Genomic DNA, 26,611 nt, shown 5'->3' with positions numbered 1-26,611 from the left:
ATACTATCAATAAGCACAAAGCCCAGACCATATGCAAGTGAGATTTTGTTGTAGTATAAATAATTTGTTTTGTTTGTAAACTTGTCATATTTTGGGGAACCATGACCACAGTTACCAAAGTATAGGCAGTCAACCATTCATAAGGCATTTTTAAAAATAGTTCAATACATTTAATAAGTAGCAGTTTCAACCTAATACAATTTCAACCTAATAATTAGACAATGAAGAGTGCACAACCTTGGCAATTGAGGAGACTTCACTGATACCAGGAGAACAGACAATAGGCACAGAGTGTGATAAACTCTTTAAATTTGTGAAGGCAGCATCCTGCTCTGTTACAGAACTCTTCCCGTGTTCTGCCCTCAATCTCTTCTTGTTTATCTTCCATTTGAAGAAGATGAGGACTGATATCTACAAGAACCACTTCACGCGGATTGCCGCCTGACCCTGAGCACTTGTTGTTTACTATATTTCTCGAAGATGGCAATTTAGACTTTGTTAATCACAGGGCAGCTGGTCATAATGTCAGGATAACCAACGTCCCCTTGTCCAACTTCATCTGAAGGTTGGCTGTCATTCTTCAGAGGATGAAATTTCTGTTTTCCTGAACATTGCGTTGATAAGAGGGTACACAAGGGGGCTTCTCATTCTTTGACATCAATCCTTTGGAGTATCATGACCATGGTGATCCTAGTGGTTTTCATGCTCTTCCTTCTTCCTTTTGTCTTTATTTAGGGGAAAGCTGAAAAGCTAGTTACAGCTGCAATAGTGGTTAAATGTGACTTCATGCTACACAGGAAATTCTGGAAAAAAAATCTGTTTAAAAGGGACCCCAATATCCAATAAAGGTAAAAATTACCAGAGTGCCATAGGGCTGCCCTCTTATTAGGAGAGAGAACTGACTTTATTTCTGATGAACGGCTTTTGCCCAAAATGCCGATTTTCCTGCTCCTTGGATGCTGTGCTTTTCCAGCAACACTCTAATCTAGACTCTGGTTTCCAGCATCTGCAGTCCTTGGTTTTACCTACCTGACTGTTGGTGGTTAAACCCACAGGTCACCATCCCTCAGGCAAGAGGTGATATTTAGAAGTCAAGACCTGAAATGTCCCACCTTTAAGAAGTAAGTATCTTTACTGACCTCTCATTATTAATTCTAAACTATTCTATCTATTAGTTCTCTAATTTCTTGGTTACATATCACAGAAAACATACTAAAGCTATTAAACATGTTTCTATCAAGCTTTGGTTGGCTGTTAAGTATAAAGCCAACCTGCTCAACCAAGGGTCTGACTGAAGTTATTTACCAGATGCGTTATCCTTTCTATTGAATATCTTCTTCTATTCCTTTGTTCCACTTGGCTATTTATCCATATGTTTTTCCAAGGAACCTATCCTGTTTGAAATTGAATTAAGATTAGGGATGACTGGGGAACTGGGTACCCAACTCAAAAACAGCCCACTTTCTGCTTGAAGATATTTACTCTTTGTTTTGTCATGTTATGTATGGTATGGGAACTGAGAATTGACTTCCTAACACAGTTATCTCAGTGGGTTAGGAGCAGAAAGTAGGCCCAAGCTGGGCAAATAGATTCTCCATGTTTCATTAGTTTATGGCACAGACATAAACTACATCTGGAGATGTAGATACTGTACATTGATGTCACAAGTGAGTGAAGCTACAAACCAGCTGGATTTCTAACTTTACAAAGACACCATTAAGCCCCTCATTTTCCCAAGTAAAAGTGACCTCACTTCATATTTCATGTTATCGCATAATTGTTTGTGGTTGTGTGATGACTAGTCCATTTACTCATCCCTTCTCCAATTATGGGCCTGTTGTTCTGACTTTACGCCCGCTTTGTGTCCGTTTTTTTACTTTCCTTTTTCCTTCCATCAAGTTGTTGGATTTCTCACTGTGGATGTAGGTTTGCTCACTGAACTGAAAGGTTCTTTCCAGACGTTTCGTCACCCTACTAGGTAACATCTTCAGTGGGCCTCAGGCGAAGCACTGCTGATAATTCCTGCTTTCTATTTGTATGTTTCAGTTTCTTTGGGTTGGTGATGTAATTCCCTGTGGTGATGTCACTTCCTGTTCTTTTTCTTAGGGGGTGGTAGATGAGGTCTAACTCGATGTGTTTGTTGATAGAGTTCTGGTTGGAATGCCATGCTTCTAGGAATTCTTGTGCATGTCTTTGTTTGGCTTGTCCTAGGTTGGATGTGTTGTCCCAGTCAATGTGGTGCCCTTTCTTATCTGAATGTAAGGACACTAGTGAGAGAGAGTCATGTCGTTTTGTGGCTATTTGGTGTTCATGTATCCTGGTGGCTAGGTTTCTGCCTGTTTGTCCAATGTAGTGTTTGTTACAGTTCTTGCATGGTATTTTGTAAATGACATTTGTTTTGATTGTTGTTTTCATAGGATTTTTCAAGTCCATTAGCTGCTGTTTTAGGGTGTTGGTGGGTTTGTGGGCTATCATGATGCCAAGGGGTCTGAGTAGTCTGGCATCATGGTACTCCATAAACTTTTGTTTTAAATTGGAATGTTAAAAATGACATCACTACAGGGAATGACATCACCAACCCAAAGAAACCCAGACATATAAATAGAAAGCAGGAATTTTCAGCATTACTTCACCTGAGGCCCACTGAAGATGTTACTTACTAGGGTGACGAAACGTCTGGAAATGGACCTTGCAGCTCAGTGAGCAAACCTACATCCAGAACCTCAACTTGAGCTACAAATCTTCTCAAAACTCACTATTTCTCACTCTTTTCTCCTGGTTCCACAATGAAACTGTTCTATCACCCTTTAGGGATTACGGCTCATCCTTGTATGGTACATGCAATAAAACAACAGATTACAGTGAACTTAAAAGATTCTCCAGCTCTCCCTGTACCAATATCCATCTTATGAATATTTCTTACTAATTTCATTTCCCTTCTTAGCCTTCAATTGTCCCAACCAAAACTTCTTTTTATTTTAATTTCTGCTTCTCTCACCTGTGCTACTTTGATTGATTTGAAGTCCGTTTTGCTCTGGATTATGTGTCGGTACATTGATCATTTAAAATATGTTTGCTTGCTCTTCAGCCACAGTAGCCATTTCGTCAAATAGCTGTACATACCTGAAATCCATTCAAGTGCATTTTCACAATGCATTCCCTTCAGATGTAACAAATCACTTCTGCACATTTACACCAGTATCCCAACATCATGACATGCATTTTTGACCTTCAGATGATTTTAGAAAAAGAAGTGGGAGAGAGGGAGGGCATACACATCCACCTTACTTTGTCGCAATCGTTCAAGTGAAACTCAAACCATCCTGTTCAGTTCTCTTTGAAAAAAAAACATCATGTGTAAGGGCATAAATATCTCCAAAAGAAAATAAATTTATCAGTTTCATCTATCCTTTTCTTTCACTTAATATATTCCATTTAACTGAACTGAAGTTATTCCCATTCAATGTTATGTGATATTCCTCTCCCTGTCTTTTATTCTAAGTGGGGTATTCTAGAAATTACCATTCTATCTGATTCAGGAACTATGGAGAAACTTTGCAGGAAAAAATGCTTTTGTGATACCTTTAAAACAGAAATCAAACATTACTATGTGGTTCCAAGTACTACCAAATTCTACTTGTTTGTTTTCACTTAAATAAAATTCTCCAGATTATGATTATGTTAGATTATGTTCATTCTCGAACATAGAACATTACAGCACAGTACAGCCCCTCCATGTTGCACCAACCTGTGAAACCAATCTGAAGCTCATTTAACCTACACTATTCCATTCTCATCCATATGTTTCTTTCCATCTTTTAAAATTATCCCAAATTCACATCTGGCAACAACACATCTTTCATGTGTACAATCTCAGCAGTGTTGCTGGGGTGTCCATTAATTTCTTCACAACTAATCTTTCCCATTTTTAATACAAACTGAAACCACATAAACTGTTGATATTGACTTCTGTTTTAAATTGGAATGTTAAAATCTAAATTTGTTTGACTCTTGAAACTTCATGTAAATTTCCCACTGAGGGCTTGAAATATCAATTTGCAACACGTTAATTTATAATTCCTAATTTCAGTAAAAATTATGTTCAAGCTTGATGGTTTTAAATGGTGCTTTAAGATCAGAGTCAGAAGTGATTACAATCAGTTTAGGATTTTCCCATTTGCAAGCATATTGTCTCAGAAGATAACAAATGTACTGACTGGTGAAGGCATAGTCTCTGAAAGGCGAAGTTTTAGTCTAAATTTACTGTCTAAAGATTAATTCCTGAATCTGCAAGACTCCTGATTGAAACCACAAATACACAAAACCCATAACCATGTCCAAAACCATAGATGTGGAAGGTATTTTCCAGCATGCAGTACTTCTTTTAAGAAAGCTGTCAACAGAAGCAGTCAATTAGTTAGGCTAAATAGGATAGGTGGATTTATCACTCGAAATTGCTCATTGTATTGAGGGATGTGCGGGCTAGGTGGATTAGCCATGGGAAATGGAAGGTTACAGGAATAGCAGAGGGATGATGGTCTGGATGTGATGTTTGTCAGAGGGTCAGTGTGGACTCGATGGACTGAATGGCCTGCTTCCGTACTTAGGGATTCCACGAACACTCTGTTGATCTGAGAAAGGGGAGGGGGTGGGGCGGGGGAGCGGGGGGAGAATACATTCATGAAGTGAAGTCATGCTGTAATTTTACATAATTTGCATAGTTATTTGCAATTGTTGGCATATAAATTTAACATGTCTATGCAAAAATGTTGGCAAGTTACTTTACACTTGATGATAATGGATTTTACAGAATGTACAGTGCATTCTACAAGACCACTAGAGTGAGGGTAATGAGGGCAACGGTTAATATATTGAACATCCATTTCCTGCCCATTTTGGAAGGGCACTACAGACTGTGATCAGCACCAACTTGTTGAGGTTCTCTGAACATCTTGAGTATGGCAACCAGGGTGTCAGCAACAGTTACACTCGTCGTATCTTTGACTTATCACGCAAAAGGGAGTTTGGTAAAACAGTCAGTGACTAGTGTGTAATTACATCCTAGGATGTTGAAAATATCCATCACAGTCTTGTACCGGTGTCAGTGTCTTGTTGAATGAGTTCAGATGTCATGACCACAAAACATTACCCAGAACCCATCTGGACATAGGGAACATTAATGACAATGCACTGACTCTTTCATTTGTTCAGCGAAATGCCAGTCACGTTGAGTTATCTGATTAGATTCTCATCATGTAGAAAAGGTTTCTCACCATCTCTTACCAAGTTTGTCTCATTAGCGATATACCTCAGCCTTATAGCATCACTCCCATCTGATTCTCTCCCCAACTTACCAAGTGTATCATTCCCAGAATAACTCATCACCCAGCAGATATTCAGCAAAAGGCTGCCATCCTCTGTAGCCTGTGCTATATTTAAAAGCCCATTGTGCACCTGGACAAGAACTGTCAGTCTGGGGCTACCATTATGAATCCTGGCATTTGCCCAGATATGGCAGACAGGGGTCTATGGGCATCCTGTTTTGTAGGCTGGGAACTTAATGTTCTTCTGAATGGGGAAAGTGCATGAAGTCACTGTGTCAGCATTATTATTAGGTTCAAAGAATTGTAAAAAAATGAAAATAAAGAGGAGTACCTAAATCAAGAGACATTTGGTTCAATGATAGGCTGAATTTTGCCCTTTTTTTCTGGCCAAGTGTTATTTTTGGGGAGTTTAATGGAGGGTTTCCCATCATGGCTCATCGGAACTTGTTTGATGGCGAATGTATACATGATAATGTGAGAACCACCATCCTTCAGGTTCACCTGCAACTTTAGATATTTTGTGTATTTTTCCCATACCAGCATCATAGTATGCCTAATCAAGATAATTTCTTTATTGGCCATTCCAAATAGCCACTGGGTCTCTGACACTGTTTCCTGTTCAATTTATGCCACTGAGTCTGTGTAACAAAAGCAGACAGCACACCAAAAAAAAAAACACTGTCTTCTCTCACCTTCCCACCTGCTTTTTTTTTCATTCTCAGTCATTGGTTGTTGGCATTACTGGGTAGGCCAGCATTCATTACCCATCCCTAATGGACAGTTAAGAATCAACCACATTTCACCAACTACCATGGTAGGATTTGAACCATGTCTCCAGAACATTAACCTGGGTTTGTTAATTTACGAGTCTATGAACCATCATTTTCCCATGCTTTCAACTGCTCTCTCTCCTCTTTCAGGTCAAAGACATCTGGCTATCTCCAGTTGAAACTGAATAGTTAAACTCAATGCCACAACAATGTCTCACCAACCAGCATACAAAATGGCTTCCTCTTTTCTGTTTGTGGAGTGTAACTGTGGTTATGGGGCAACATCACCACAATGGCTGAATTGAGAATTTACACAGGTAATTAATTACTGTTGAAAGTCTGTCCCAATGTTTATTGTCAATTATTTTGAAGAAGGGTCATTAATTAAAAAGAATCAGTTATGTAACTGTGCATATAATTGTGTGGATACTTGGATGGAGTTTGAGATGCACATTTCAATTGCCTTAGACATTAGCTGGCCACGAACCAAGGAGAGACTGCAAAGATGAATCAAACCAATTCAATGAATAGAACTTAATGTGCAGGACTGTTGTCTGTTCCTGTTCACATTACAATTTAGCACAACTGACTTGGGTCTGCTATTTCTTGGTGGAAAACACAGCCAGTCTTGACAGTGAATCTAAGTTGGTGTTTTGCTATTCTTTAGTTTATCAGTTTTTAAAATTAACTTTCAGATTTTAGTCTGAACTGCAGCACAGTGAAATGTTTCTTCTGTCACCTGAAAGATGATTCAAGGCCACACAATATAACTTGCAGCCAAACTGAAGCAAAGAGAATATTCAGTTGACATTTTGTGCTTTTTTTTTAAGTTACCTGGATAGTTGCTCAAGCAAAAACACACTCCACATGATAGGGAGTGAAGATTTATTTATCTCCTGTTGATAGAAGCCAAACATGATGAAAATATGTAGATAAGACTTTGAGATGAGCATTGGTTGTAACCAGTGATGCTCAATTTTAATGGGTGTTAGATGAGCTAATCTTTATGCACCATATAATAATCACTCTTATTTCATGAATATCAATATTATATTAGCAATCCTTCATTCCATGGATTCATCCATGGCTATATTAATATTTAACTGAAGCCACACATGAAATCCTCACATTTCCTTAAGATTTTATGGCACACTTCATCATTGGCCCTCAAGTTGTGTTGGTATTTACCAATGGGGAGAAAGTGAGGACTGCAGATGCTGGAAATCAGAATCGAGAGTGTGATGCTGGAAAAGCACAACAGATCAGGTAGCATCAGAGGAGCAGGAGAATCAACATTTCAGGCATAAGCCCTTTTTAAGATATAAAGGGCTTATGCCCGAAACTTCAATTCTCCTGCTCCTCGGATGCTGCCTGACCTGCTGTGCTTTTCCAGCACCACACTCTCGACTCTGGTATTTACCAATATTGATTTTCTTGCAAACATTTTGTCTCCCTCCTGGGTAACATCTTCAGTGCTGTGTAGGCTCCGGACGAGATGTTGTTGTTGTGATTTGCTCTGAATTTATATGATTCTGTTTGTTTTGGCAGGTGGTTCTACTTTCAGTTTTGTCTGTAGATGGACGTCTATTCCAATGTGTTTCCAACGGATGGACATCAGAGCTCCTGAGATTTTCTTTGTTTAGCCTGCCCCTGTTTCATAATGTTATCCCAGTTGAATTGGTGTCCTTTCATTGTCAGTGTGTATTGCTATGAGGGAAGACTGGTCGTGTCATTTTGTTACAAGCTGATGCTTGTGTATTCTGGTGCCGAGTTTCCTGCCTGTTTGTCCTTTGTAATGTTTCTCGCAGTTACTGCGTAGTATTTTGCATATCACATTCGTCCTGCATGTTGTGGGCATTTATCCTGGATGGTAGCTGGCGAAGGGTGGCTGCATGCTGTCATTCTTCCCAGAGGATGGAGAAGTCTCGTTCTTAGTTCTAAGACATTTTTCTAATGTGGGGAGGGTGGTCAGTGTGTTTGGGTGGGGTGGGGTGGCGGGGGGAGGTGTCACAGTGCCATCTTGGTTCCGTAAACAAACACATTGAAATAGATCCCCATCTACAGGCCACTGCAGTACAAAACCGGACGTAGAACCATCCGCCAAAACACACAGAACTGTATAAATTCAGACAGATCACAACAACAGGTAGGTCTTGCCTTACAAGTCTTATTGAATTCTTTGAGGAGGTGACCAAGCATGTGGATGAGGGTAGAGCAGTAGACGTAGTGTACATGGATTTTAGTAAGGCATTTGATAAGGTTCCCCATGGTCGGCTTATGCGGAAAGTCAGGAGGCATGGGATAGAGGGAAATTTGGCCAATTGGATAGAAAACTGGCTAACCGGTCGAAGTCAGAGAGTGGTGGTAGATGGCAAATATTCAGCCTGGAGCCCAGTTACAAGTGGAGTTCTGCAGGGATCAGTTCTGGGTCTTCTGCTGTTTGTAATTTTTATTAATGACTTGGATGAGGGAGTCGAAGGGTGGGTCAGTAAATTTGCAGATGATACGAAGATTGGTGGAGTTGTGGATAGTGAGGAGGGCTGTTATCGGCTGCAAAGAGACTTAGATATGATGCAGAGCTGGGCTGAGGAGTGGCAGGTGGAGTTCAACCCTGCCAAGTGTGAGGTTGTCCATTTTGGAAAGACAAATAAGAATGCGGAATACAGGGTTAACGGTAGGGTTCTTAGTGAGGTGGAGGAACAGAGGGATCTTGGGGTCTATGTTCATAGATCTTTGAAAGTTGCCACTCAGGTGGATAGAGCTTGTAAGAAGGCCTATGGTGTATTAGCATTCATTAGCAGAGGGATTGAATTCAAGAGTCGTGAAGTGATGTTGCAACTGTACAGGACCTTGGTAAGGCCAAATTTGGAGTACTGTGTGCAGTTCTGGTCGCCTCACTTTAGGAAAGATGTGGAAGCTTTGGAGAGGGTGCAGAAAAGATTTACCAGGATGTTGCCTGGAATGGAGAATAGGTCGTACGAGGATAGGTTGAGAGTGCTAGGCCTTTTCTCTTTGGAACAGCGAAGGATGAGGGGTGACTTGATAGAGGTTTATAAGATGATCAGAGGAATAGATAGAGTAGACAGTCAGAAACTTTTTCCCCGGGTGCAACAGAGTGTTACAAGGGGACATAAATTTAAGGTGAAGGGTGGAAGGTATAGGGGAGATGTCAGGGGTGGGTTCTTTACCCAGAGAGTGGTGGGGGCATGGAATGTGCTGCCTGTGGGAGTGGTAGAGTCAGAATCTTTGGTGACCTTTAAGCGGCAATTGGATAGGTACATGGATGGGTGCTTAAGCTAGGACAAATGTTCGGCACAACACCGTGGGCCGAAGGGCCTGTTCTGTGCTGTATTGTTCTATGTTCTATCTATGTTCTAACAGTGCCTCATCTAGAGCCTACACAGCACTGAAGATGTTACTCAGGAGGGAGATGAAAAGTTTGCAAGAAAATCAACCAGCTCAGTGAAGCAGCCAATAGAGATTCACTACAGATCTTCACGAAAGCCTTTAAGTGTTGAGTTCCTTTACAACAATGCTCCTTGCATTTTTGGATGCTTAAGGATGTTTGCTGTTATGGAGGAGACTACCACTAAATGATATGGTTCAAGAATAGGAAATCTCCCTTTTGAGACTCTTATGATGAGAACTTCTTTTTTCTCTGAGGATTGCTAGTAACTGTTTTTCTCTTTACTACCTTGGGTCATTACCTTTAGTCAAGAGTGAGTTGAATAGATTTGAGATAAAAGGGAGTCAAGGAGGATAGATAGAGAATGGAGTTCAGACCACAACCAGATCAGCCACGAAAGGTGAAGTGGAAGTCAAAAGGATGAATGACCTCCACCGACACCCAAGTAGATTAGATTACTTACAGTATGGAAACAGGCCCTTCGGCCCAACAAGTCCACACCGACCTGCCGAAGCGCAACCCACCCAGATCCATTCCCCTACATTTACTCCTTCACCTAACACTACGGGCAATTTAGCATGGCCAATTCACCTAACCTGCACATTTTTGGACTGTGGGAGGAAACTGAAGCACCCGGAGGAAACCCACGCAGACACGGGGAGAATGTGCAAACTCCACACAGAGAGTTGCCTGAGGCGGGAATTGAACTCGGCACTGTGAGGCAGCAGTGCTAACCACTGTGCCGCCTGTAGTTAGATACTTTAGTAAATTTCATTGGACATTGTGTTTGTTTGAAAGCGTCATTGAAGAACACGTTTTCCATCATGAATGTCCCCTTGCTCAACAATGTTTGAGTTCACTAATCTATCTGCACATTGGCCAGTGGGGATTTCATACAGTTCTTTGAAATCTGGGTGTTTTTTATGGCATTGAGTCATATAAATATTAAACAGAAACAGGCTTTTAAACCGAATGGGTCTGTATTGCTGATTATCCCCCACAGAGCCAATTTTCTTCCTGTGTAGTTCATTGAACCACAATCATGTATTGTCTCTGAAATTGCTGTGAAGATCAAAATATAATTCATGGCTTGGTTTCTGAACCTTGCATGATACAGTTATAGGTGTATGCACATCAGAAAATACAATGCTTTAGATATGAAATTGTTAAATTCAGCACCTCAATTGTGGTAAATGAGCTGGCAGCCCATGTAAATTAAATGCAGAAATATGTCAGGTAAAATCAGACAAATGTCAGCTCAATTCCATCAGTAGTGAAGAATGGAACTTGATGCAGAAAACAAGATGGGCAATAGTAGACCACGTTTCTGACCCACGAGGCAAAATCATTTATTGAAGGTCAAAACTCATGAATTACTAAATAGCAGCTTCCACCAGGGCCAATTCAATTGAAAAGGTTGTTGAACATTTCTCCCTGCAGGAATTTTAGTTATAAAATCAACAAAACAGTGCATAATTTTCAAGGGGTATAAATCTGTTGAGCTTTCATTTCGTAAGAAAAGAGACTTTATAACCAATTGCAAAAGGGCTCTTAAAAGAAGTAAACATATGCCAAACATACAGAAAGATACTTTAATAAAGAATTTGATACTGTTAATTGAAAAATCCAGCCCATTTCTCAATTCCTTGCCTCTCTTGTAAACATTGAAGCATGCCCAGACACACACTCATTGGAACCTCACACGAATGCCTTGTTTTCATCTGCAAGTTAGGAAAGAGGGTGTCAATGGGTGTTTAGGTGGCACAGTGGTCAGCATTACAGGTACAAGATCCTTTATCTGAAGTGCTCGAGACCAGCTGTTTTTCGGAATTTGGAATTTTTCGGTTTTCAGAATGTGACAGTTTAATGGTGAAATTTTTAAAACTCTTACTAGAGAAGCAGACTTCTAACTAAGAACGTGCTTGGCCATGACACCACGCCCCCCATATCACACCTGAGTGACACGGAGTGGGTGTCGACTTGGGGGTGTTCACAGAGAAACCCCAGGCCTGTCGGTGCTTAGCCATGCCCCTCCCCATGCGACATTGAGTGGGTGTCAACTTGGGTTAACTGTTTGCTCGTCAAACAACCTTGTTAATGAGAAAAAAAAACTTTACAAAAAACCTTCGGATTTTGGAGCTTTTTGGATGTTTGGATAAAGGATCTTGTACCTATACTATCTCACAGTGCCACAGACCTGGATTTGCTTCTAGTATCAGACGGCTGTCCATGTGGAGTTTGCATGTTCTCCCCATGTCTGTATGAGTTTCCTCCCACATTCCAAGGATGTGCAGGTTAGGTGAAATGGCCATGCTAAGTTTTCCTTGGTGTCCAGGATGTGCAGACAAAGTTAGGTTGGAGATGAGCAATTGTGTCAATTGTGGAGAATTTCAATTGTGTTGCTCAGTTGAGTTAACCATCTATTTGGCCATTTCTAATGCAGGGCCACAAATAAGATCCATAGTCTCTCCCTATACTTAGGGTTAGAGACATTTGCAAAGAGTTTTGGGCAGCAGGGAATCAACCCATCAGAAGTTAAAACTCTTGGGTAATTTCCACTTATGCAGGATTTCTGCAGGGACCTGGTGTAAGTCTGGGGAACATCCTATCTCCAGTCATCTGGACACTGAAAAATTGGGTCTTTTTTTGTACACCAAGCATGGGCAATGATATCCTAAGGTCAGTTGTTTGTTCTCAACAAATTGTTGATGTTTGCAAGGAAAAGGAATGGGAACTGAGCAGCAGGATAAACAGGAAAGTCTCAGAAAAGCTGTTTCTTTGTTTTAGATCTCTGTCTGATCCACAGTTCCACATACTCTACTACAAGTAAAGCAAAGAGACCAAATTCATCCCAGTCAGAACAGTGATTAGAATTCAGTCATGTTGGCACCAATTTAACACAGACCCATTTGAGCCAATTAATCCAAATGGATCTTTAGAGAGTCAGACTTATGACAATATATATTTTAGTGTCCATTTATAAACTTTATAATGCAAGATAATGAAAAAATGATTGAATTTATGAGGTAAAGTACTGGTATAAAATAATGGTATCTAAATTCATTTAAAATGTGCACACATTTTGCTCTATGGCTTAATTTACAGATTACTAACTCAAGGGATTAAACAAGAATAAAACTAAACTCTCAAAACAGTCACCAATATTTTTCACTTGTAATTTTCTGAACATTTTTCTACAGGCCAAGTGATGGGAATTACATTGGAAAGGTGCTTGATGAACAGTGCAGGCTTGATAGGCCTATGGCTCTGTAATGTAGATATCAGGCCATTAGATGTACATTTGGGCATATTGACAACAAGTAAAGGTACAGAGTCCTCCCTTAAAACCAGAACATGTCAAGCTGTAACTAGAAACATTTTGCAGTGTTGGATGTGATCAAGCTCAGCAAAAATCACAAGTTGTTAGATAAACGTTTCAAAAAATGTCTGAAGAATTTGTTTATTGTTAGGGGTAATGTTGTTACATAAAATATTACAGCAAATTAGCTGCAACAGCCTTGCAGTTTAAAAAGAGCAGGAAAAATTATGATCTTCCCTGTGAGGATAATTAATGCTATAAACTATCTTAAGTGTGAAGTTATGGTAATAACAGTGGGTGAATTCAGTAGCAAAATTGTACTGAAAGAAAGACAGGGAAAGAAATATTGAATGAAGAGAGAGAAAAGAGCGTGAGGTGAGACAATATAAACAAAATGATACAATTTTAATGAGGCTGTGGGAGCAGAGACCGCTGGGAATTCAAACCTGCAATGCTTTCAAAATGGCAGGACAATTTGATATCTTAAAAAAAAGTACATGAAATGCTATAAATGGAGATTAAAGCCTGGATTTTACAAACAGCATCCCTGACTCCCTCTTAAAGTTGCAGGTTGGGGGTCGGATGGGATTTTTAGGGCACTGACATCGGGTGAAATGGTAGGGGATATCTTGCCTATCATCAGGCAGCCTCTTCTGGTATTTTACCAGTGACAGGGTAGAAAGTGGGAGGCCAATTCCATGCCACTGCCAGTCGTGGATGGGCACTTTGTCACCTGGGGAAGAGATAACCTCATTGATCAGTCCCCATGATCCATGGAGCACCTCCCCTAGAGCAAGTGCTGAGGCCTTCGAAAGACATCTCCCTTATTCCCCACATCCCAACTTTGCAATCAATCTATCACACCTTCCCCGGTTCCCTACCTACCCCGAGCCCTTTAATGAAAGACTGAACTTTGACGTCATTGGCCCAAGGAATAGTTGCAGTTGAAGAATTGTCTGCTGTTTGATTGGCCAGCAGCTGTAGGGGGCAGGACGTTTAAGCTGCGAGGGGAAAAAAACCCATAACTGCTGGCAATTTATTGTCTGAACAATGCAAAATTAAACTGTAGATTCTGTCGTCGGAGAGGTGAGAGTCCCCTGACCTTCTGTCCACTACCTCCAGAGAAAGTCATGGCCATTGAGTCCAAAAGTGATAAAGTTAAGCTAAAAGTTTATAAGTCAATATTTGGACTTTATTTTGGAAAATTTTAGGAGCTGCAGTAAGAATGTCAAGCTCTTGTGAATATTGTGCTGACCTAACTGTCAGGAGTAAAAAGGGAATCGGCAGGCAGTGCAGGGTTCTCCTGTGATGGTTCCCCCCAACAAGTATACTATATTAGATACTGTTGGAGGGGATGACTCACCATGGCTAAGCAATGGGGCACCGGTCTCTGGCACAGAGTTTGTCCCTGTTGTTCAGAGGCAAAGGAGCAGAGCTTTAGTCATTGGGGACTCCATAGTTAGGGGGACAGATAGGAGGTTTTGTGGGAACAAGAGAAGCTCATGATTGGTGTGTTGCCCCCCAGGTGCCAGGGTTCATGATGTCTTTGATCATGTTTTCAGGATTCTTGAGGGGGAGGGGGAGCGGAGCAGTCCCAAGTCATGGTCCATACAGGCACTAACAACATAGGTAGGAAGAAAGGTGGGGATCTAAGGTAGAAATTCAGGGAGCTAGGATGGAAGCTTAGAGCTAGGACAGAGTTATTATCTCTGGTTTGTTGCCCATGCCACGTGCAAGTAAAGCAAGGAACAGGGAGAGAGTGGAGCTGAACACATGGCTGCAGGGATGGTGCAGGAAGGATGGTTTTGGATTCATGGATAATTGGAGCTCTTTCTGGGGAAGGTAGGATCTCTACAAACAGGATTGTCTGCATCTGAACCAGAGGGGGGGGAGGGGGGGCAAGTTAAACTAATGCAGGGGGATGGGAACCTGAATTGTCATTCCAGTTTACAAAAGGTTGAGGGTAGTGAGGTCAGGGATAGGTTTACAAGGTCACGAGAGGACATCAGCAATCAGGATGTTGGCTTGGAATGTGTGTACTTCAATGCCAGGAGCATCCAGAATAAGGTGGTGAACTTGCAGCATGGGTTGGTACCTGGGATTTCGATGTTGTGGCTATTTCAGAGACATGGGTAGAGTAGGGACAGGAATGGTTGCTGCAGATTCCAGGATTTAGATGCTTTCGCAAGAACAGAGATGATGGTAAAAGAGCATTGTTAACCAAGGGTAAGATTACAGCAGCTGAGATAACGTTTGAGGACTCATCCACTGAGGTAGTTTGGGCTGGGGTTAGATAGGAAAGGAGAGGTCACTCTGTTGAGAATTTTCTATAGTCCTCTGAATTGTTCCAGGGATGTAGAGGAAAGGATAGCAAGGATGATTCTCAATAGGAGAGAGAGTAATAGAGTAGTTGTTATTAGGGACTTTAACTTCTCAAATATTGAATGGGAATGCAATAATTCAAGTAGTTTAGATGGGTCAGTTTTTGTTCAATGCATGCAGGAGGGTTTTCTGACACAGGCCAACAAGGAGAGATGCCATACTGGATTTGATACTGGGGAACGAACCTGGCCAGGTGTTAGATTTGGAGGTAGGTGAGCACTTTGGCAATACTGACCATAATTCGGTTATGTTTACAATAGCAATGGGTAGGGATAGGTATATACTGCAGGGAAAGTGATATAACTGGGGGAAAGGCAATTATGGTGGGATTAGGCAAGACTTAGTATGCATAGGATGGGGAAGGAAACTGCAGGGGTTGGACACACTTAAAATGTGGAGTTTATTCAAGGAACAGCTACTGCAGATCCTTGTAAAGTATATACCTATCAGGCAGGGAGGTAATTGTTGGGAGATGGAGTCATGGTTTACTAAAGAAGTTGAAGCTCTTGTCAAGAGGAAGAAGAAGGCTTATGTGAAGATGAGGTATGAAGGCTCAGTTAGGGGGCTTGAGAGTTATAAGTTAGTCAGAAAAGATCTAAAGAGAGGGCTACGAAGTACCAGGAGGGGACATGACAGGTTGTTGGTGAATAGGATCAAGGAAAACCCTAAGGCCTTCTATAGATATAACAGGAATAAAAGAATGTCTAGAGTAAGATTAGGGCCAATTAAAGATAGTAGTGGAAAGTTGTGTGTGAAATCTGAGGACATAGAGGAAGCGCTTAATGAATACTTTTTGTCAGTATTCACATTGGAAAAAGGGCAATATTCGTGAAAATATAGAGATACAGGCTACTAGATTCACAAAGAGGAGGTTTTAGCAATTTTCGAAGATCTGAAAATAGATAAGACCCCGGGTTAGATGGGATTTATCCTTGGATTTTGTGGGAAACCAGAAAGGAGATTGCAGAGCCTTTGGCTTCGATCTTTATGTCATCATGACAGGAGTAGTGCCAGAAGACTGGAGGATAGTAAATGTTGTTCCTTTGTTTAAGAAGGGGAATCGGGACAACCTTGGGAATTATAGGCCAGAGAGCCTTACTTCGGTTGTGGGTAAGGTGTTGGAAAAGGTTATGAGATATAGGATTTATAATCATCTGGAAAGGAATAATTTGGTTAGGGATAATCAACATGGTTTTGTGAAGGGTAGGTCAAGCCTCACTAACCTTATTGAGTCTTCGAGAAGGTGGCAAAACATGTGGATTAAGGTAGAGTGGTTGATGTGGTATATATGGACTTCAATAAGGCGTTTGATAATGTTCCACACGGTAGGCTATTGCACAAAATACAGAGTTTCGGGATTTAAGTTGATTTAGCCATTTGGATCAAAAATTGGCTAGCTGAAAGAAGACAGAGGTGGTGGTTGATGGGAAATATTCACCTTGGAGCTCAGTTACCAGTGGTGTGCCGCAAGGATTTGTTTTGGGTCCACTGCTGTTTGTCTGGATATGGGTGAAGAAGGATGGGTTAGTAAACTTGCGGATGATACTAAAGTAAGCAGTGTTGTGGATAATGCTGAAGGATGTTATGGGTTAAAGAGGGACATAGATAAGATGCAGACCTGGGCTGAGAAGTAGCAAATGGAGTTTAATGCAGAAATGTGTGAGGTAGTTTATTTCAGAAGACAGAATGCAGAGCACTGGGCTAATGGTAAAATTCTTGGCAGTGTAGATGAACAGAGAGATCTCTGTGTCCTGGTGCATAAATCCCTGAAAGTTGAGAGGGTTGTTAACAAAGCATATGGTGTGTTGGCGTTTATCGGTAGGGGGATTGAATTTCGGAGCCATGAGGTCATGCTTCAGCTATACAACACACTAGTAAGACCGCACCTGGAGTATTGCAAGCAGCTCTGCTCACCACATTATAGGAAGGATGTGGAAGCGTTGGAAAGGGTTCAGAGGAGATTTACTAGGATGTTGCCTAGTATGGAGGGAAGGTCTTATGAGGAAAGGCTGAGGGTACTGAGGCTGTTTTCATTAGAGAGAAGGTTGAGAGGTGAATTAATCAAGACATATAAGATAATTAGAGGGTTAGATAGGGTGGACAGTGAGAGTCTTTTTCCTCAGATGGTGAAGGCTAACATGAGAGGACATAGCTTTAAATTGAGGGCTAATAGATTTAGGACAGATATTAGCGGTAGTTTCTTCACTCAGAGGGTAGTAGGGGCGTGGAATGGCCTGCCTGCAACAGTAGTAGACTCGCCGATGTTAAGGGCATTTAAATGGGCATTGAACATACAAATGGATAATAATGGAACAGTTTAGATTTATATGGGCATCAGATTATTTTCACAGGTTGGCGTAACATTGAGGGCCAAAAGGCCTATACTGAGCTGTAATATTCTATGTTCTATGCTAACAGAATGCTCCCGAAGCTGAGAAACTTCAATGTTGTGGAGAGATGCTGGAATTGTTTTCTTTTTAAGAGTAAAGGTATTTCAGAGGACATTTCAGGATGGCATTGAAAATTTCACGAGTTTTTGATGGCGTAACTGAGGACAAATTGGGTTGAATGTTACTCGAAATCCACTCAATGTCAATTTTGCCAATTGTCATGGAGAATTTCTGTCATAGAGTCATAGAGATGTACAGCACAGAAACAGACTCTTTAGTCCAACATGTCCATGCTGACCAGATGTCCTAACCTAATCTAGTCCCATTTGCCAGCACTTGGCCCATATCCCTCTAAACCCTTCCCATTCATACCCATTCATATACACATCCAGATGCCTTTTAAATGTTTTAATTGTATCAGCCTCCACCACTTCCCCTGGCAGCTCATTTTCATATATGTACCACTGTCTCTGAAAAAGTTATCCCTTAGGTCCCTTTTATATCTTTTCCCTCTCACCTTTAAACTTATGGCCTCTAGTTCTGGACTCCCCCACCCTCATGATTTTACAAACCTCTATAATGTCACCCCTCAGCATCCAACACTCCGGCCTATGAGGCTATATATCCATGGGCCCTTAGAAGTTTCCTCGTGCTAACCTCTGCTACTTGCCTCGTTTAGCTATGTCCCTCATTCTGCTTGTCTCTCTTCCCTCTCACCAGGCGCAAAAGTACTTGCGACTGCGGGCACCTTCCAGGACTCCTAGCACTGGCGCCAGTTTTAAATCCCTGCCAGGTCATGTGCTGCCAGCCATGAGCTGGCCTTTGCTTTGCATGTAATGGGAGGGAAATACTCCTGAGGTAACACAGAGATATGGCTGACGTCTCATTGCAAATAAAAATGTATGTTTGTATATGTATTGTAGCTTAAGAATCGAGCTCCACAAGCTACATTTCCTTCGCCAAATTCCATCTTCAAACTGTGTCTAAGGGAGGACGACTGTCTCCAATGCCCAGTGTAACTGAGCATCAACACATTGTTCAATGTGAGAACATCACTTACTGAAAAGCCTTCAAACAGTTGAACGCCCTCATTTTTATTCACCAACAGAAGAAAAGAGAAGGAAAAAGAAATCAAAGGAAACTTGCATTTGCTTTTGGAAATAAACATGGATTTCTTACCTTTTGGGCAACAATGAATGGACAATCAAATAACGATCACTGCATCCAGCCCACAGTTAGTCAACTGAATCTTTCTTGGCTTGTTACGCTTGACTCTGCAGCACTCCATCAGGCTGAAGGTGACATTTCTCCTCCTCAATGCTCTCAATTTCCACCTCGATCGACAGCTTCCACTCTCTCAGCTCATCTGGAAGAAATGGTATAGAGATCAATGAACTCCAGGCCTCCTGGACTCTGGGACTCTGGGAATCTGGGACACCTGGCCTCTGGGACTCCGGGACTCTGGGCCTCCAGGACTCTGGGACTCCTGGACTCCGGGCCTCCTGGACTCCGGGCCTCCTGGACTCCTGGACTCTGAGCCTCCTGGACTCTGGGCCTCCTGGACTCCGGGACTCCGGGACTCTGGGCATCCTGGACTCCGGGCCTCCTGGATTCCGGGCCTCCGGGCCTCCTGGACTCTGGGACTCTGGGCATCCTGGACTCCGGGACTCCGGGACTCTGGAACTCCTGGACTCCGGGCTTCCTGGACTCCGGGACTCTGGGCCTCCTGGACTCCGGGACTCCGGGTCTCTGGGCCTCCTGGACTCCGGGACTCTGGGAATCCTGGACTCCGGGACTCTGGGAATCCTGGACTCCGGGCCTCCTGGACTCTGGGACTCTGGGCCTCCTGGACTCTGGGACTCCTGGACTCTGGGACTCCTGGACTCTGGGACTCCAAGACTCAGGGCCTCCTGGACTCTGGGCCTCTGGGCCTCCTGGACTCTAGAACTCCTGGACTCTGGGACTCCTGGACTCTGGGCCTCCTGGTCTCCTGGACTCTAGAACTCCTTGACTCTGGGACTCCTGGACTCTGGGACTCCGGATTCCGGGACTCCTGGACTCTGGGACTCCTGGACTCTGGGACTTCTGGACTCCGGGCATCCTGGACTCCAAGACTCTGGGCTTCCTGGACTCTGGGACTCCTGGACTCTGGGACTCCTGGACTCCGGGCATCCTGGACTCCGGGACTCTGGGCCTCCTGGACTCTGAGACTCCTGGACTCTGGGACTCCAAGATTCAGGGCCTCCTGGACTCCGGGCCTCTGGGCCTCCTGGACTCTAGGACTCCTGGACTCTGGGACTCCTGGTCTCAGAGAGACGGGGGGGGGACAGGCCGCCTACTTGTGGAAGTCCCACCCCAAGTCCCACCCCACTCCGGCCTATCACCCTCACCTTGACCTCTTTCCACCTATCGCATTTCCAACGCCCCTCCCCCAAGTCCCTCCTCTCTACCTTTTATCTTACCCTGCTGGACACACTTTCCTCATTCCTGAAGAAGGGCTCATGCCTGAAACGTCGATTCTCCTGCTCCTTGGATGCTGCCTGACCTGCTGCGCTTTTCCAGCAACACATTTTCAGGACTCTGGGCCTCCTGGACTCTGGGACTCCTGGATTCTGGGACTCCTGGACTCTGGGACTCCTGGTCTCCTGGCCTCCTTGACTCTGGGACTCCTGGACTCTGGGACTCCGGGACTCCGGAACTCCTGGACTCCGGGACTCCTGGACTCCGGGACTCCAGGACTCCAGGACTCCAGGACTCTGGGCCTCCTGGACTCTGGGACTCTGGGCCTCCTGGACTCCGGGACCCAGGGCATCCTGGACTCTGGGCCTCCTGGATTCCGGGACTCTGGGCCTCCTGGACTCCGGGACTCTGGGTCTCCTGGACTCCGGGCCTCCTGGACTCTGAGACTCCTGGACCCTGGGACTCCAAGACTCAGGGCCTCCTGGACTCCGGGCCTCTGGGCCTCCTGGACTCTAGGACTCCTGGACTCTGGGACTCCAAGACTCAGGGCCTCCTGGTCTCCTGGACTCTGGGCCTCCTGGTCTCCTGGACTCTGGGCCTCCTGGACTCTGGGACTCCTGGATTCTGGGACTCCTGGACTCTGGGCCTCCTGGTCTCCTGGACTCTGGGCCTCCTTGACTCTGGGACTCCTGGACTCTGGGACTCCGGGACTCCTGGACACCGGGACTCCAGGACCCCAGGACTCTGGGCCTCCTGGACTCTGTGACTCTGGGCCTCCTGGACTCTGGGCCTCCTGGACTCTGAGCCTCTTGGACTCCGGGCCTCCTGGACTCTAGGCCTCCTGGACTCTGGGACTCCTGGACTCTGGGACTCCTGGACTCTGGGCCTCCTGGTCTCCTGAACTCTGGGCCTCCTGGACTCTGGGACTCCTGGATTCTGGGACTCCTGGACTCTGGGCCTCCTGGTCTCCTGGACTCCGGGCCTCCTTGACTCTGGGACTCCTGGACTCTGGGACTCCGGGACTCCGGGACTCCTGGTCTCCTGGACTCTGGGACTCCTGGATTCTGGGACTCCTGGACTCTGGGCCTCCTGGTCTCCTGGACTCCGGGCCTCCTTGACTCTGGGACTCCTGGACTCTGGGACTCCGGGACTCCTGGACTCCGGGACTCCAGGACTCCAGGACTCCAGGACTCCAGGACTCTGGGCCTCCTGGACTCTGGGACTCTGGGCCTCCTGGACTCTGGGACTCCTGGACTCCGGGCATCCTGGACTCCGGGACTCTGGGCCTCCTGGACTCCGGGACTCAGGGCCTCCTGGACTCTGGGCCTCCTGGACTCTGGGACTCTGGGCCTCCTGGACTCCGGGACTCTGGGCGTCCTGGACTCAGGGCCTCCTGGACTCTGGGACTCCTGGACTCTGGGACTCCAAGACTCAGGGCCTCCTGGACTCTGGGCCTCTGGGCCTCCTGGACTCTAGGACTCCTGGACTCTGGGACTCCTGGACTCTGGGCCTCCTGGTCTCCTGGACTCTGGGCCTCCTGGACTCTGGGCCTCCTGGACTCTGGGACTCCTGGATTCTGGGACTCCTGGACTCTGGGACTCCTGGACTCCTGGACTCCGGGACTCCTGGACTCTGGGACTCCTGGATTCTGGGACTCCTGGACTCTGGGACTCCTGGACTCCTGGACTCCGGGACTCCTGGACTCTGGGACTCCTGGACTCTGGGACTCCGGGACTCCTGGATTCCGGGACTCCAGGACCCCAGGACTCTGGGTCTCCTGGACTCTGTGACTCTGGGCCTCCTGGACTCTGGGCCTCCTGGACTCTGGGCCTCCTGGACTCTGAGCCTCTTGGACTCCGGGCCTCCTGGACTCCGGGCCTCCTGGACTCTGGGACTCCTGGACTCGGGGACTCCTGGACTCGGGGACTCCTAGACTCCGGGCCTCCTGGACTCCGGGACTCTGGGTCTCTGGGCCTCCTGGACTCTGTGACTCCTGGACGGGCCTCCGGGACTCAGGGCCTCCTGGACTCCGGGACTCTGGGCCTCCTGGACTCCGGGCCTCCTGGACTCCTGGACTCCGGATCTCCGGGCCTCCTGGACTCCGGGTCTCCGGGCCTCCTGGACTCTGGGACTCCGGGCCTCCTGGACTCCGGGACTCCGGGAATCTTGGACTCCGGGACTCTGGGCCTCCTGGATTCCGGGCCTCCTAGACTCTGGGACTCTGGGACTCCGGGACTCTGGGCCTCTTGGATTCCTGAACTCTATGCCTCCGGGACTCCGGGCCATCCTGAGGGGGACTTGAGCTGCAACCTCTCCCCTTAGAGGCTATTTAGCAGCTTCTGGCCCTGGGATTGCTGGAACATCTGCTTCATTGTCCATTGCTCTGCATCTTCACTGAATCAGAGCAACAATGATGATTATCCGTACTGTGGCTGAAACCACTTGCTGTGGTTCCAATGGACCTGTGTGGGCAATACCAGAAATAATGCAGGTCCTGAGTAATATTAACAGTCAGTGTTCACAAATGTCAATTTAGCGGAATCCTGATCTGGGGACGTGGAGGACTCTGACATCCATGCAATGTGGACCTTTCATGTAAGGTCTTAATTCAAATGAATGCAGTGCATGCTACATCACACAAAAACATAGGAGATTGTAAGTGCAGTGTAATTACTGTTACCTTAATTCCCCCTACCCCACTTCACTCTAGAAAGGCAACCTAGTATGTAATAGCATGTTGATGAAACTTCTAGCTCAGGGCGAGAGGAAATCACTGTTTGTGAACAATGGCCCATAGGTGCCACTTTCAAGGTTGCCTGTAATTATTCTGTTTCACAGTGGTGCCTATCTTCGATGGTCAATGTCAAGGTCAAGATTGCTTGTGACCAGCTTTTATATCGCACACAATTGGATACCACTTGTATTTCACATGCAGGTTACTTTTGAATACAGATGATGTCAACCTGGACTGAGAAAGTGCAAATTGCCCCTTTCAAGATCCTCACATCACTCACTAGTATAGCCTGTGTGCTCAGTTGAAGAAAATAACACTTATTCTGCCCCCTCTGGGTGTGGTGGCAGCCATCTTCCATTCTCCGGTGTGCATTTGCAATTCACATGAGTATGTATGATGAAACAGGTAGAGTGAGCTGCAGGCTCAGCCTGGGAAGCAAATCTCCCCCTAAATCTCCATGTCCCTTTCTCCCTTGCATTTCCTGTCGAGGCCAGTACTGAGCCTCCACATTTGCACATACCTCCTTTGAATGCTTCATCTCCCAGCATTACCCCACTGATCCCTGGTCTGACAGCTCAGACAAACTGATCATCATGCTGCACTGTCAACCAAAGGGTAGTGGTGGCCATAGTCATGCACTTATACAGTGATACAGCATAGAGGAGGCCCTTTGAGCCATCGAGTCTGCGCCAACCCATCTACACTAATTTCACTTTTCAGCACTTGGCCCATAGCTTGAATGTTATGATATTTCAAACAGGTATCCACTTACTGGATTTTACTTCATTCACTGATTTTGGCATCACTGACCAGGCCAGCATCTAATGCCCATCTCTAATTGCCTGGGGAACAGTTAAGAGTCAACCACATTGCTGTGGGTCTGGAGTCACATGTAGGCCTGACCAGGCAAGGACAGTAGTTTCCTTCCCTGAAGGACACTAGTGAACCAGTTGGGTTTTTTCTCATGATACTCGGCAATGGTTTTGTGGCCACCATTAGATTCAAATTTTGACTGAATTCAAATTCCACTATTTGCCATGGCACAATGACAAACCCAGGTCCCCAAAACATTATGTGGGTTTCTGGATTATTAGTCCAAGGACAATATGGCAGTGCATTCCAGACTCCCACCATCCCCTGGCACATTTCTTTTAAACATCCCTCTCGCACCTTGAACCTGTGCCCCCTAGTATTTGACCCCTTCACCCTGAGAAAAAGCCTTACACTTTGCATTCTATCCATGCCATTCACAATCTTACAAACTTCTATAAGGTCGCCCCCTCAACCTCCTGCATTCCAATGAAAACAAACCCTTCATAGCTAAAATCCCCCATACCAGGCAACACCCTGGTAAACCTTTTCTGTACCCTCTCCAAAGCATCCACATACATGTGGTAGTGTGATGACAGAACTGTATACAATATTCCAAGTGTGGCCTATTAAACTTCTATAAAGCTACAGCATAACTTGCCTATCCTTATACTCAATGCCCCTTTTAGTGAAGGCAAGGATGTCTTGGTCATTTTTATTACCTCAGCTACCTGCGCTCCCACCTTCAGTGATCTGTGAACCTGCACACCCAGATCCCTCTGCATATCAATATTCCTAAGGGTTCTGCCATTCACTGTATAATTTCCACCAGTTCTTAACTTTCCAAAATACATCACCTCGTATGTGTCCAGATTAAACTCCATCTGCCATTTTTCTGTCCATGATCTATATCCTGCTGTATCCTTTGACAATCCTCCTCACCAATGGCAACTTCACCAGTCTTTGTATCATCTGCAAACTTACTAAGTAGACCAACTATGTTTTCCTCCAGATCATTTATGTAGATCACGAACAGTAGAGGTCCAGCACTGATGCCTGTGGAACACCACTAGTCACAGCCCTCCATTCCGAAAAACATCCTTCCACTGCTACCCTCTGTCTCCTATGACTAAGCCAGTTCTATATCCATCTTGCCAGCTCACTCCTGATACCATGTGACTTCATCTTTTGTACCAGTCTACCATGAGGGGCCTTGTTAAAGGCTTTATTGAAGCCCATGTAAACAACATCAACCACTTTTCTCTCATCAATCATCTTCATCACCTCATCAAAACACCCAATCAAGTTAATGAGGCATGACCTCCTCTGCACAAAACCATGTTGTTTATCGCCAATAAATCCATTTGCTTCTAAATGCTTTTCGATCTTATCCCTGAGAATCTTTTCCAATAATTTCCCTGCCACTGTCATGAGACTCACAGGTCTATAATTTCCTAGATTATCCTGCTATCCTTCTTAAACAATAGGACAAATTAACTACTCTCCAGTCGTCTGGGACCTCATCTGTGGCCAAAAAGGATACAAAGGTGTCTGTCAATGCTCCAGCAATTTGTTCTCTTGCCTCCCTCAATATTTTGAGATAGATCCCATCAGGACGCGAGGACTTATCTACCTTAATATTTTTTAAGATGTGCAGCACCTCTTCCTTTTTAATCGCAACTTGGCTTAGAAATTCGACACTCCCTTCCCTGAGATCATCCTCCATCAATTCCCTCTCCTGGGTGAATACTGATACAAAGTAATCATTGAAGACCTCACCTAGCTCTTCTGGTTCCACACAGATACTCCCTCCTTTGTCCTGGTGAATCTCCTCTGCAGCCTCTCCAGTGCAATCGCATCCTTCCTAGACTGTGATGATCAGAACTTCACACAGTGCACCAGCTGTGACCGAACCAAAGTTTTGTACGGTTCCAACGTGACTTCTGTCCTCTTGCAATCTATGCCACAACTGATTAAAGGCAAGTGTCTGACATGCCTCCTTAACTAGCCTGTTAACCTGCCCTATCACCTTCAAGCTGATGCCAATCCCATCCATGATGTTTCCCCTCAGCAGTTACCAGTGGCTCCCTCAGCTCTGTCATCTCATACTCTTACACCCTGAATGTCCCACCCCACTTCACAATTATTGTCCCATCTATATCCCAGCATGAAGCTTCCAATCCTCAGAATTAACTTCCCCAACCTCCCGAGGAGAGTCACGTCCCCTGATAACTTGCCCTGCCCTGACTGAGCTGAACCAGGGACTGACTGTGGACAAACAGCATTGACTGGATGGTTGACTAGACCCTTGCCAATGTTCTCTCTAATTACTTTTACTGCTGCACAGAACTCTAAGGTCCATACATGAAAGCCAATGTGCTAACAGTCTGACCAACATGTACCGAGCCTCTGAGCAGCTGATGGCCATAAGGCTACACAGCTTGGGGGTAATATTTGTCTGAGACTGATCAGAGTGCACTTTCCTGTCTGACTTACTGCGACTCCCTGCACTGGTTGCACTAATCCTGCACTACTGTCCGTGGCGCACTCCCCAGAATGTAGCGAATCCTTGATCCTGGAAGCCCTGAGCAGTCGACTGAACATATCCAAACCTCTGGACTGAATTGCCACCACCCACCCCGACGGAAGGCTGTTCCCTTGACCTGACTGAGGACTACTCCCTTCAAACGTCAAGACATGGCCACTTGTTTGTTGCTGTTGGCACACAGTTCAGGTATGAGATTGACATAGCATGATGCTGTACAGCAACATAGGCACCCCTTGACTGATCACTGCTGACAAACTTGATGTACCACCTGGCTCTCCAGTCTGCACTAAACAGCCAAGAAAGAGGGAAGGTGTGTCAACTTTTAAGCTCTGGCTGAGGGATTAAGGTGCTAAAAGATGAGTTAAGGCAAGGTAGAGGTCCTGTGGTGCAAAACGAGAGCAGCAGGGAAGCCCCGAGATGCAAGTTGCTGGGATTCCTGAGATGTGTATCTGTGTCTTTGTGCAAAGT

At 44.9% G+C, this 26,611-nt stretch overlaps 1 long non-coding RNA gene across 1 annotated transcript in view; it reads left to right on the top strand.

Annotated features, from left to right (window-relative positions):
• The window catches only part of LOC148149168 (uncharacterized), a 199,823-nt gene that overhangs the window by 73,616 nt on the left and 99,596 nt on the right, over positions 1 to 26,611 (top strand). Inside the window, exon 2 of the long non-coding RNA XR_015758186.1 lies at positions 6,245 to 6,411. This is a non-coding gene — a long non-coding RNA (uncharacterized LOC148149168). The remainder of the gene's footprint in view (positions 1 to 6,244; positions 6,412 to 26,611) is intronic.

This window comes from Chiloscyllium plagiosum, unplaced genomic scaffold (assembly GCF_037043375.1).
Source record: "Chiloscyllium plagiosum isolate Xiang-an unplaced genomic scaffold, Cpla_swu_hap1 HiC_scaffold_9, whole genome shotgun sequence".
NCBI classification, from domain to species: domain Eukaryota; kingdom Metazoa; phylum Chordata; class Chondrichthyes; order Orectolobiformes; family Hemiscylliidae; genus Chiloscyllium; species Chiloscyllium plagiosum.
Note: the sequence above shows the minus strand (reverse complement) of the source record. Positions and strands in the feature narration are given on the sequence as shown.